A 13,981-nucleotide genomic window follows, 5' to 3' on the forward strand; every position below is an offset into this window, starting at 1 on the left:
CCCTGCCGACCATCCCGCAGTTTCTGTTCCTGACTTAAATTATAGCCTGCAGCAACGGAGTGGGTACATACCGAGACGGCTAGGCACGCCCCGGTTAGTTTTCGACCGTTGAAAAACGTTGAAAAACGTTGAAAAACGTTGAAAAACTACCCTAGGCTTCACAAGCTGTATTTCCGTTTCATTCGTCTTTTTTTTTTCTTTTTTTACTGCTGAAGTACGGAGTAAGGCCGGCATATTCCGAAGCCAAGACGGAGCGGGGTTTCAAATTCCGAATTTGAAAAGTCTTACGAAAGCGCCAAATTCAGAATATTTTTGTGGCGAAACTTGAAGTGAAGAAATCAAAGCTTGACGGAACATCAAAGTTTCGAATCCGGTCCCAAACACGACGCTCAAATTTGGAGAATGCGAAATTCACACAAGTCAAAAGTTCGGAAAGTGCGAAAATGAGAAAATTAATCAATATAGAACATAGAAGTTTTGAATGATCCAAGATTTTCACTTCTGTAAATTTCTGGTTTGATCAAATTTCACCAATTGCATATTTCTTAGTTTTGGATTTTCGATATTTTTACATTCGGAATCCTGGTAATTCTGATTTTCGATTTTTCTGATTTTTTCAGTATATTTGAATTTTCCGAATTTCACACTATCGAAACTTTATTTTTCGAAACCTTGCTGCATCGTAATTTGAATTTTTGGAATCTTGCATTTCGGAAATCTGATCGATCGAGTTTCCGGCCAATCAAAAGTTTGTTGATTCTTCAAAGTTTGATTTCTTTACTTCAACATTCGCCAGCAAATAATTCGGAATTAGACGTTTTCGGAACTTTTCAAATTCGGAACGCCAAACCCGCCCCGCCGAAACACTTTGCCGAGCTTGAGTGAAAGAAAGAGAGAGAGAGAGAGAAAGAGAGAGAGAGAGAGAGCGAGAAAGAGGAAAGAGAGAGAAAGAATTGGAGAAAGTTCTCAACCACGCAACTTATAACGAATGCAGACTTTCCTTATTTGTTTCCACAATTTAAACCATTCGCCATCTCTTCAGTCACTCGCTTCGCCTTGTTTTACTTCTTTATTCACTTTTTCTCTTCGTTGAAATATTCAACCGCGAAATGAATATAAGTTAAAACTTGCTTCCGGCAATCCAAAATTCGTGATTCGTTTAATCCTCCTTATTTATTATCTTGTGTTTACTTCGCTGAGGCAATTTCAAGAAATTTACGTAATTGCACGGTTAAAGAGTGTCAAAGAATGCTTTCGATATGGATATGTATTATTCAATCTTTTTTTTAAGTTTATGATGTTTATATTTAATCGGATAAAAAAAAAAAAAAAATAGAGACAAGAAGGTGTAAAATTTTATGAACTATTCTAATATAGAAGATATTTATTTATTATTATCTCTATTTTGCCAAGGTCCGAACGGGAAATTTTAAATAACATTCACTAATAATTGATTTTTTGGCGATTGTAAATATTTGGTTCTGTTTTATGACCATAAAATTTAAGCGATCCAATGGAATTTCCATCGTTCTGCACAATAAGAGATTTTACGCAATTTGGTGGAGTTGAACTGTTCAATGGAGAATAATCTAGACTAATGTTATCTACATGCTCGTCTCCCCAAGAGTAAACGACTCGTCGCTTCCGCTAATTGCACTCTTACCTTTGGCTGCGTACACTTACTAGTCAAATTAATTAGTCTCTTATACCCTCGGAGTCAAAAGCTTACTCACGCTTCATTATTTGAACTATAAGTTCTCGTCACAAAGGGAAGAAAATTTTACTATCAAAACTCGTTAAGATTTCGTTTCTAATTCAAAGAAATATCTTCATTTTCTTCTTATGTATTTTCACAGAATTTCTTACGATTTCAAATTTGTTCTGGTAGTTATTTTCAGTTATTAAAGATAATTGCATATGTTTCGAGTATTTAAAATATAAGAGATTTGACGAGTAATATTCTTCAATGTTTCCAAGCACAGTTTATGACAACCTTGAGGTATCAGAGATCATTTCAAACACGTCGAATGATTTCTAAAGTTCAACGAAAAATCATTGACATTTATTTTAAGTGAATAATTACAAACTCAACAAACATAAGATTACTTTCAGTTACAATTTTCAAATGATTTGACTTTTGATGGAAAAATGCAGTATGCAGTTTTTACCGATCGTTATAAAATATTCATGATTTCAGTTTCGATGTGTAACTTTATACGCTCGGAATATTTAGAATCAAATTTAACGGGTTAAAAATGAGAAAAATAAATCGTAAATTTGAGGCGGACGAAGAAAATTTCTCGATCCATGAAAAAGGTACAACTTTGGCGGCTGCTGCGGGTTTGGCTGATCGAACAAGGTTCGCAGGTCACGGTGCGAAATTTGCAACGCGTTGGTATAACAGCAGCGACGGGGGCTGATGCACTCGAAGATAACAATACGGTCAGCTCGGCCAGCCGCCGGATGATGTACGAGGGCATGAATTGTCACGATCCTGACAGCGAACCCCGTGCAGTTCGCAACCCCTTCGGCCGAGACGGTATCTCCGGTATTCCTAACGGGGATCCGAGCGAAGAACCCATCGACCCCCAAGAGCGAGGTTAATACGCGATCGTTCCGAAAAACGAAGCGAACTTGGATTCGTTCTTGCTTCTTCTTCGTCCGCGAATTTGGCGAATGCGCCGAATTTAGAATTTTTTTGTAGAGAAACTTGAGGTGAAGAAACGAAACATTTACACGAAGAATCAAAGTTTCGAATCCGGTACGCTGAAAGTTACGGAAGTTGAAAATACCGAAAAGGTGGAACTGAGAAAATGTCAAATTCTTAAACGTCGAAATCACGAATGAGCCAAGATTTTCAGTTCTGTGACTTTTTAGCTTGCAGAAATTTCACCACTTGTTCATCTTTCTTTGTTTTACATTTTTGACATCTTTGTATTCGGAATCTTGGATATTCTGATTTTCGGCTTTTCTGATCTTTTAAACCCACTTGATGAGAAAACTACGCTGCGTGAGTGTATTTTAATTTTTCCAATTTTACGCTATCGAAACTTTACTTTTCGGAACTTTCCTCTATCGTAACTTGTATTTTGGAACTTGGAGCCGTTTCGTGAAAGTTTGATTTCTTGGCTTCAAGTTTCACCGCCAAATAATTCGGAACTAGGCGCTGTCGGAACTGTTGAAATTTAGAATTTCAACTCCGTCCCAATTTTAGAAACTTTTATAACAAAGATTAGAAAAGCAGATGGAAATCAAATTAATTCTAATGGTAAATTTTATCAAGGGCGAAGATGAAACGGCGATTTCGCGGCGTCGGCTCGCTTTGGAAACGGACTATAAAGCAGTCAGTGCATTGCTCTGGCGATAATTAGTTCCCTCTGCATACAGACGACCGGGTCAATTATCCGACGCACATGACATAGGTACAGTAACCACGTCAAATAGATCGAGCGCCCACAGCTCTGTATACACCTTCTATTTCAATCCGGATCAAGGGCTGCTGACCTTCTGGAATAACGTCGTAGCTGTGCGAAATTTTTACGATTTGTGAGAAAAAAAAATTGGGAGTTTGGGTATTTTGGTTTTTGAGACTGTAATTTTTTTGTTTAGTTTGTCAAATTTTTTTTTTTTTTTTTTTATTTATCCAATTAACTCGACGGAGAATATGTTTTCTACACATTGAAAATATCTAGAACGAAGTTTTTAAAGTTCCCTACCGGAGCTTTAGGTTTATAAAAATATTTTTGTACCGAACTTGAAACGTTTGTTGAGAATGTGAACAAGTGAAACAACAACAATATTAATGAATTCATTATTGCCCAAGCTTGCAATATCTCTTGGTCACTAATCGAGGAGGATGGAAAATAATAAGTTAGATGATAGAAAAAAAATCTTAAACATGTGTAGCAACTTATTCGTGAATTTCAATTTTTTATGGTAGACAAGAATTTTTTGTACAAAATATTCTAACGCCGTTGGATAAATGTTTTAACTGCGTGAAATTTTACCTTCCGGGCGATGAAACTAAGCGCTAATTTGTTCTATGCCAATTATTCCGTATATTATTTTCAACAGTGCCGGTACAAATAGAAATTACACAATATCTGTGCACTCACCGAAAGTATAATATGGTAAAGCTTTGGAAAGAGGTCGCGAAGGTAAGCTGAGGGACAATTTTCTCGTTAAATAATTTTCACTCGGTTGAGCAGCACGAGGTACACGGACAGAGAAGAACAGAAATAGAGAGAGAGAGAGAGAGAGAGAGGAATAAAGAGGAAGAGATAGCCAAGCGGCCGTATACCTACTCCTCGTGAAAAAGCTCGCGCGAACGAACGAATTAACAGCTTTCTGAAAGCTTTTGTTTCCTTCAGAGTTGGCCAGGACGAGCCGAAGAGCAGCCTCGACGATCGTTAAATCGGCGAAAATGAACGAGCGTTGAACATGCAGAAATTGAGCGATAATCGGAAAAATTATGTCACGAGTAAGAAAACGACACTCTGCTCTAATCGATTCGAAATCAAGCTTGCAAGTTTTCCTCTTTGCATCAACGTTCAGACCACGAACTCGACATTATGAAGTCGTAAGCGCCATTTTACATGTACCAATATCAAGGAATTGCTGAAAGTTTGCTTTTTTTCGATTCAATCGCGTGTAGGAAAATTGCACGTCGGTGTTAAAAAGTTGAAAAGAACGTGTCACGTCATGGAAAATAGGCAGGGACTTATCGCGTGGATCATCCGATGGTAATTTCTCGCCTCTTGTTTTTCGCGAAAATCTCTTTGGTCCAACGTTTTTTTAAAAGAGAATAAAAATATTAAAAAATGGGGAGAAAAAAAATACACCCGACTTTCGGTTTTACTGCCGAAGTTTAACAGGCAAACGAGCTGAATAAGAATATGCCGAAGTAAGTTGGGACCAAGACGAGAGATATAGCTGCATGGTTCGGTTATTTGTGCTGAAACTTCGTAAGACTGAACTTGAGAAGTTACCTTCTTCCTCTTTTCTTCAACTTGAATCCTTCGGTGTTTCTTTTTTCTTTTCTTTTTTTCTTGTTTTTTTTGTTTTTCTCTCACAACTCCGCGTCTCGCTCAGCTGTGAAAATCTCAAATATTTCCGCCGGATGATTTAGTCCCGAGAATTTCACGATCGAATGATAATCATCGCGTGTTCATTAATAATTTCGCTGATCATTCTTGGGCTGTTGCTGTCCTACGGAATTCAACGAACATTGACAGTGGAGCATCGATTAATCGAGTACTTGAGAAAAAATTTTTTCAGATGTCCGCTCATCTTCTGTCTGTGTTTTTTTTTTTTTTTTATTTTGTTCGTTTTTCTACGTCTCGTCTTCGGCAATATCCTTTTTTCTCCAATGTCCACACGGCACTATTCGAAAATATGATATCGGAGGGATGAATGTTCGTTTAGCCGAGCGATTGAAATGTACGTTACGTTAATCGCCCATTTTGACAAATTCGATCTTTTCAAATAGACGGTTAGTTAGTAAAGCGTTGGTGAAGATTCGTGATGAAAAATTGTGACGTGGGGAAATATTTCGAAATTTAGATTTTTCCCTTCTTCAGAAGTGGAAATTGTAAACGTGATAAAATTTTTATTTTGATATATTTATCAACGTCAGTTTTTTGGTTACGAATTTTTAACAACGGTTTACCAAATCGCAATTCTTCGAAAGATCAATTTCTTCAAGATGGAGGGGCTGGTGTAACGAACATACGATACGAGTATATTGACAAGTGTTTCAGCGTAAGAAGGCGCGAAGTATAAAGAAACGGAGGCGAAATCGCTTTATTCCTCTCTCCCGATAATCGATTGTGAAACCGCCTTCGAACAACCTCTCTATACAGATCTCACTACGGATTACATAGGCCTGAATGATATTTGAACGATGAGAGCAAATACGAGCACGGGAAAAATTGACACGCACAAATACCGTAAAGAAAAAACCAAAAGCTGAAGAAGAAAGGCTTCGGGAGGAGGAAGAAAAAAAGGAAAAAAAAAGTTGAATAATACTTCAACATGATTTGCCGGTGGGATGTTCAAAGACGAGAAAATTGGATCTATATTTTGATCCCACGTTATCCGATTTCAACACAGTGTAAATTTCACGCATATTCGAAATATCCGCGAATAGGCTTTTCGATAACGGAGTCAAGCACGAATGATCGTAAAACTCCATCATTTTATTGTCCTATTATTTCGATCCTTTCGCTGTTCATTTTTTTTTTTACCCCCCACCCCGTATACTCTTTATTTCTCGTTTCACCTTCGAATTTGTTTTCTTCCATTTTTACATTTCTTCCATTTTGTTTATTTACTTTTTTTTTTCGTTGACGAGATTAGCCTGCAGCAGATATCCGGCCGAGGAATGAAGTCTTAAAATTATATTTTACAGCCCGTGCATGTAGCGCGGGATATTTTCGTATAATACGGCAATAAAAAATCAGAAATAAAGGCGCTCGAACCGCGATCCCCAGGATCTTGGTATACTGTATATATACTTATACTTTTTCGATTCGATTTATTGTTTATTCAGGCCGGTATATACGCTCATATTCACACCGTAAAAATTTCCCAAGCTTCTTCGTCGCGATACAAGAAGAAAAAAATACGACACGGGACTTCAAACGTTCGTTGGATTTTTTTCCAGAAGCGGAATCAGCAATTCACAGATTAGAGATTCATGAATAAATTTGTGAAAATTTCTCTCACGAAACGATACACTGTCGCAAGGCCAGAAGGGAACAGTAATTTTTGTCGCGTAATTACTTCGAACGCGTCGTTTCGAAAACTGAAGTTGAATTTTTTATTTCCCACACTTTTTCGAGGGGAGGGCAATTCGCTAATTTCACTGCTGAAAAATGGCGAAGAGAAATTGTGAAAAGAAGTTTCGGATCTCGTATATCAGTTTCAAAGAGGGGATGAAAAAATAAGGAGAACGAAAGCGGTGGAAGAAAAAAAAAACAAAAAAAGATGGAGAATAGCGGAATGAAAAAAATATTTAGGTCGAATTGAAAGTGTGTCCTCCTGATACTTGCAGGCGGGAATAAACCATCGACAGGCCTGAGAATTTATTTGGCAGGTTTCTCCCTCCCTTCCAGATTCCGCTTTGCAAATCTCCCTCCGAATAGGGCGAGGGTAGAAATGATTCATGCAAAATTCGGGACTCCGTGACGTTCCGCACACCTTGACTGTAGGCACAGGGCCTACTTTTCTCTGCCCAACGACCTGAAATGGTAGAGTGGGAGACTGAAAATATCGGACTTTTTGAATGTGTTAATACATAGATTTATCACAAATTTCTTCAGAGTCAGGGGATACCCTATATACGTATGTATATACTAAGGCCGTAAAAAGTTTGGATTCTGAAGAGAATGTGAGACTTTTGACATAAACTGAACTCGTTCTCCTGAAATATGATTGCAATTTCTATCACAATTCGGTGATTTTGAGTTAAAGGCTTCACTTTGTTGAACATGAACGATTGAATTACTCGTTGAGTGACTTGTTGAATCTTGTTTTTTTAATCGTCCTCGCGTTGAACTGCTCAGAGAAACGATGTAATCTTGTTAAAAACGATTACCGAGAAATTTGTCCTTCATCGCCAGAATTTTGTTTTATCCCGTTGTTGTAGCTTAAGGAGGTTGATGTGTTGAAAATCAAGATTTTCTATTAATCTCGTTACGAGACAAACGCCCATTGATCGTAATTTAACAACCTTACGAAGCGATTCGTAGGCTACGCTGATTTTCCTACTAATTTTAAGACGCAGAAAAAAAAAGATGAACAGATTTACAGAAAGAAGCTTACAATTAGGCATTTACCTTTATTCTCAAATCTCTTTGGAAAGTTAAAGAACCGGAAAAAACGATTTTTTCGCGATGCTTTTCATCGACATGAGAAGGCAAAAGTTTGATTTGGTTATTTCTCTGTGGCATATTTTGTCTTGGGTCATTTGAGGCTTTGGTTATTTTTTTCTATCATTACTTCGGCTTGTTTGGAGACCTAGTACCAAGAAAAAGGACTCGCCGCAAGCTCCTTGAACCGTGGCCCATGGGAACTGGCTGCAGACTGCAGCGTAGTTTTGGCGAACAATAGCAGTACGCAGGCTTGAGTTGACAGTTAATACGGGATGTGACGGGAAGCCCGAGAAACGGGAGCCGCACTGGAGGGCAGGATGACGAGTGCCGGGCCACAGTTTCAGCCCCCATGCAGGTCTCGAGGAAAGCTCGGGAGGAAAGTTACGCCGTCGGTCTTGCGCCCCGCGACAATGGACCCGAGGCCACAATGCCGGCGAACTCGAGCTAAGAGAGACGCCTGTCGTCGGGGCGATAAGAGCGAGTCTTCGTCCCCGCTGGACGCCAGCCTCTCCTCTTATTCCGAGGCGCAATTGTTTCTGGATTTTACAGATACGGCCAAGTCTTCCAGCTCCCTGAGGAACAAAGACTCGAGTCCCAGTTCGCCTTCGGGGATCCGGATGGATCGGCCGGCTACTAGACGCCCAACTTTGCAGGGGCTTCCATTTCCCTTCGTCCTTCCCTTACTCCGCACCGCTAATTCGGGGGATAATTCAACCCCCTGGAAGGCGCCACCTGCCGGGCATGGTGGACCGGAAGAATCTACCTCCCGGTCTCGCCAACTCCTGCGGTAAGATGCCGGTGTCGATAAGAAGCTTATCGCTTGGCTCCCTGCCCGCCGTACATCGGTCAAGTCCCTGGCACTACGCGCTGACTGACAAAGGCTCGATTTAGAAATCAAAACCGAAAACTGGAAGCTGGAACTCTCGAGATGATTGTATCCAAGGTTTGTTCACAGTCCATCATGTCAAGTTGTTGTTAATCGTTTAGAATTATGTGACAGTAAAGTGTTCAGAAAAGTGTGCTTGTGCTTAATGATCAGCAGCCGTTTTCATATTCATGGTCTTGGAAATTGGAACCTTCGAGACGAGTGTATCCAAGGTTTGATCACAGTCCATCTTGTCAGGTTATTTTTCATCGTTTAGAATTATGTGACAGTAAAGTGTTCGGAAAAATGTGCTTGTGGCTGATGATAGCAGTCGTTTTCATATTCATGGTCATAGACGTTGGTGCTCGAGGACGAAGTATGGAGGAACATAGCATAGCCCGGGTGACACACCAGCTTGCTCACCTGACGTCCATTGCTGGTGGAAATCTTGCGCTGAGTGAGAGACCAGAGATTCCTTCTAAGTGCTTGCGGTATGATTGAAGGACACTTCGTCTTCCGCTTTAAGTGCAGAAGTAAACGGGATTCCTTGATCCCGCCATGATCAGTCGGGCTCCGTATCCGTGTGTCAAAATTGAAAGCGAGGTTCTTTTACTGCCGGTGCAAGTGCAGGTCAAATTTCATTACCCATGATCGGGTGCATCGATTCGATCAGTACTACAGAGGTCGGAGATCAGCTTGGACTCCAGACGCCTCGAGTTGAGCTCGTTGAATTCACGGAACGAACAGATTTTCTCGCCGTCGGTATGTAATTCACTTATGTGCAGATACACTGTGTAACTCGGTGGTCTTTTGACGTGCAACTCGAATAGTCGCCGGTGAATCTGCAGACACGAGTTGAAATTTAACGCCTACTTTCAACCCTACATAGGGTTTGAAGATAGCAATATAGGTTCTGTTTCAATGCAATATTCGACCCTACTTTGACGCTGAAAATTTCCGAAATTTCCCGATTTACCAAGTTTAGGCCCAAAGTAGAGTCTGTTTAGAACCTCCCTCAACCCTTCAAAGGTAGGATTAAGCTTGCTTGCTTGAAACCCTCCTTTAATGCTGAAAACCCTACCCCGCTGATAAAGATCCATCGATTCCGATGTAATAATTGTAATTGCGTTTGTATTCGTAAGAACGTTGAATGAATAAAGTTAAGATGCAATGTTAATTTTCAAATGTTATTGAAACTTACGAAAAATCATGTCATTTGGATTATTCATTGTGAACACTTGAATGTCGTTGGAATAATATATTAGAAGGAGTTACAGGTCCAATGGAGGAGCTGTAGATCGAATAGCGTTAAAATAGATTCAATCGTCTACCGAAAGACTTGTTCTCAAATTTGCAGGAGTTAGAGAGTCAATGTAGGATTTCTAGGTTCAATTTCTTTCAAAGTAGGGTTAAACGTAGGTGCTAAATGTCGACTCGGGGAACTGGCTCCTTTTCCGAGCTCTTCAAACCTCGGCGTTCTTATTCCTCGTTACTTTACTCACCTCTCGAGTTTTTCGAACCTCGGGTTTATCGCCGATTAAAGATTATTGAACGGCACAAATGCGGGGTGCTTCGCACACAGCGACGTTTGCAAATCCATACGGGTGTCCTGGGAGACGGGAAGGTGGCGTGTAAAACGAGGCGCGCAGCAGGCGAAGCAGACGAGCCGGGATCTCCCTGTTGTGAAATATTGAAGCAAATTTCTCCACCGTATATCAGTCTCCGGCTCTCCCCTCTGGAATGTGGATTAAAGATTAGCGAACGTTGGAGATAAGCTGTATTCATGGTCCGGGGAACACAATGTACCACGCTTTAGATAAGTAACGTCATTTGCACCACGTTACGTCAACAATATTTCCATCAAAGTTACCTACTGGCTCTTCTCTCTTCTCCTCTCTCTCTCTCTCTCTCTCTGTATATCTCTCTTAACCATCCTCATAGGAGTCAATTATTATACTTGATGTTATGGTGTCAGTTTATGTTTGATAAAAGGACCTCGTTGCGTTTTGAAATATAATGGAATTTTCACCGCATGTTGCCAGAGACAAATATCATAAGGTGAGTGGACCAGTTATTGACCCTTTCATTTTCCAAAATTATAAATTGACGGCACAAATTTTGAATTTCTCGATGCCGAAAACCAATTACCAGAGGATTAGACACTAAAAATAAATTTTTTGGTAATTTTAGAAGTAAGGATCAAACGGAAAAGTACAACGAAACAAGGTCAATTGTTGGGACAGGGTTAATAACTGGTACACTTACCTTACTAAATGAAAATGCATTCTTATGTGAACTTCAGTTAGCTTCGTGTTGATTCGCGAATTATTCACTTATCGTTAGACAAAAAAGCGTGAAGGTTCCGCATGAATCAGTATGCAGCCTGGTTGCGAGGAAATGTATATAAATGAAGAAAAAACATTAAGAGAGGATTTGTCGAAGCTTTTTTACCTTTTCTTTTTTTTTCCAAAGTCTGCAGGGAAAAGACCTTATTCCGACGGCTTTCGAAGCCGCTTTGAAAGAAAATTCGCGGAACGAGTTTCGGATAGGTATTTGGAAAATCGGTGAAGCCGCCGCACCCGAGGAATCTGGTAGAAAATTGGCCTCCGGCGGTGCATCGGGGGTTGAAACGCCGTTCAGATTACATTGTGCGGTTTACCGTGCATTCTGATCAGCTTCAGATATTCGAGCAGGAATAAGGCTGTAAGGCCGTAAGCCTGCGGAAGCTCCGCGACGATGGCGGGCATTTTATTCATTTTGCAGAAGAGCGGAAGCCGTATACGATGTAACGCAACGCCTTATTTGGTTCCCACTTTCATCCCCTCGTCGCTGTTCGGAGAACAATAAACCGAGGGGACAAGGATCGCGGAGGTAAGATGAAGAGAGAAAACGGGGAGGAAGAAAGTTTTCGCACAAATTGAATACCCGGCGACTCCAACGCGGAATTTTAAAAAGCTTCCGCGGTCGTATATATTCAGCTATTGAGTTTCACGGAGGGTGGATTTCGACTGTACACCCTTTCCAGCTACACAAACCCGCGTCACGCACAACTTGGAACATGTTTAGTGTATGTATAGATCCCTGAAGCACATTTTGAGAAGAAAAAAGCCCCGGAAGGAAGATAAAATATGGAACTAGATCGAGGACGTGGAATAGCGCGGTCCAAAATCCCGCTCCAAAAAGCTCGCTCGTTCATTCATTCATTCATTCGTTCGTTCCACAAACTGGCGAATAACCCAGCAATTTTCAACATCGCACCAGAGTGCTTCCTCCAATCAGTCCCGAACTCGGCTGAAGCCACGGATCGCGTGGGCGGATTTGGACGAAATTTGTTATCTTCGACGGCCAGACTTGCGTTTGGCAAAGCGTCGACCTCCGGACGCCAGAGGCCAAGACGTTCCTTAAAACTGTCCCACCATCGCTCTCGTAAAGAAGCTTTTCCTCGAGCCGAAACCGAGCACTCCAAGTTCACCACATTCCAAAACTCTGGTCATTTTATAGACAATATCCAAACAGGCGTCGAAGAAGCTGACGCTTTTGACGCATGAACGGTCCAACCCAGAGCCACGAGGGAATCGACTGGCACCTTATGACTGGAACTCTCCAACTTGGCGCAGTTTCGGGACCGTAATGCGGGACGGTCCGGAGCTTATGTGACTTTAGCGCCAACATACATGTAAAAATCCGAACTAGATAGTGTCCAAGTTGTGGGTTATAGTGGCCGTTTGACGTTTACCCAGTAGTAAATCCCTTTCCAAGTTGGACACTTGTAGCCGCCGTTGCGGTCGCTCCGGTCCACGGGGCGTGACGTCAACGAATCCTATAAATTTAATCTTAATTTACGAGAATCCGGGGACTGGGTATACCCGCCTCTTGGGACCGCCTCGTCCCTTACCAAAATTGTTCAATGGAATAGCTAGGCAGTCTGATAATCCTTCCGATGCAACGATATAACCCACGAGTTCTCGAGATTATACCTCTTACTCCATGCTGATACGCGGAGGTTCCTTCCTTTTCCGGACTTATCGCCTCGCATCCCGCCTTCTCCTGATCAAACTTAGGCTTTGATTAGACCCGTTAGCTTCGATTCGATAATTAACCCCGACGTACGAATTTATACGAGGGTAATCGCGCGATCGTTCTTGAATCGATGAGTTCTCCTCCCCGTTTCGTATCCTGCGCCATTGTGCTCTTCGCGTCTTATACACAAAACGCGGTTCCGAATTAACTTTCGAATAATGAACAATCTTTTCCCACCGCACGCAGATGTACGGAAATTAATTACCACGTCGATACGTCTGGTTTCTTCGAAAGATTACTTTTCTCCGCCTTTTACCTTGGCGAACTCACCAGTTTTTGTCTGTTATACTTTCGCGATCGCAGCGTATAGTTAATTGGGATTGATTCATCACCCTGGAAACAAGTTGAATGATCGAGTGTGTTTAAGCTTCCTCGCGAAAAGATTAATCCTTATTTTCGAACGTGATTTTCATTTCACTGTTGTAACTGATCGAGTACCTCGGATTTCATCGTCGTATCTTTACCATAAATTTGTTTTTTCACCGTCCTTCCGAATTTCTAGATGACGTTTTTTCAACTACATCTTAATTCTGAGTTCTATCTTTTCTAAGACGGTTGTTTCACGGTCATATTTTTTCGATAAAGTCGTTTCTGGGCGATATTTTTTCAAGTCCGTCTTATTTCGCGGTCGTATCTTTTCTAAGGTGGTTATATCATGGTCGTATTTCTTCGATAAGGTTGATTCTTCACGACTTTGGTGGATTTTTAGGCCATGCATTTTCGAGTGAGTCTTGTTTCACAGTCGTAACTTTTCTAAGGTGGTCGTATCGCGGCCGTATTTTTTCCACAAAGTCGTTTCTCGACAATTGTCTCGGATTTCTAGGTGATTACTTTTCAAGATATGCGTAACTTTTCACTCTCAGATCGCATCTTACCTGCGAAGGTTATACCATGGTCGTACCGTAAAAATTACACCTTACTTCAAAGTCGTATTTTTTCCACTTTACATCTAAATAATCAAGGTGATATTTTACCGAGTAAATAATTACTATTATTTCACTCTCTTAGGCATTGAATATTCAGTGAAAAAAAAAAAAAAAAATAGAGAAAAAAACGTCCTTGAAAATCGATGCGAGGAACGAAGTTCGCGTCGGTATTTCGGGCTCAAAAGATAATTTTTCTTCCTTGAAGTAAAGGAGGGCCACCAGGAGTGGGTATCATC

General features: G+C 40.8%; 1 protein-coding gene across 2 annotated transcripts in view; it reads left to right on the top strand.

Moving 5' to 3' along the window:
- Positions 1–13,981, top strand: part of LOC124300096 (neuroligin-4, X-linked) — a 256,286-nt gene that overhangs the window by 86,600 nt on the left and 155,705 nt on the right. The gene's annotated exons all lie outside the window — the stretch shown is intronic.

Source organism: Neodiprion virginianus, chromosome 3 (genome assembly GCF_021901495.1).
Source record: "Neodiprion virginianus isolate iyNeoVirg1 chromosome 3, iyNeoVirg1.1, whole genome shotgun sequence".
Lineage (NCBI taxonomy): Eukaryota > Metazoa > Arthropoda > Insecta > Hymenoptera > Diprionidae > Neodiprion > Neodiprion virginianus.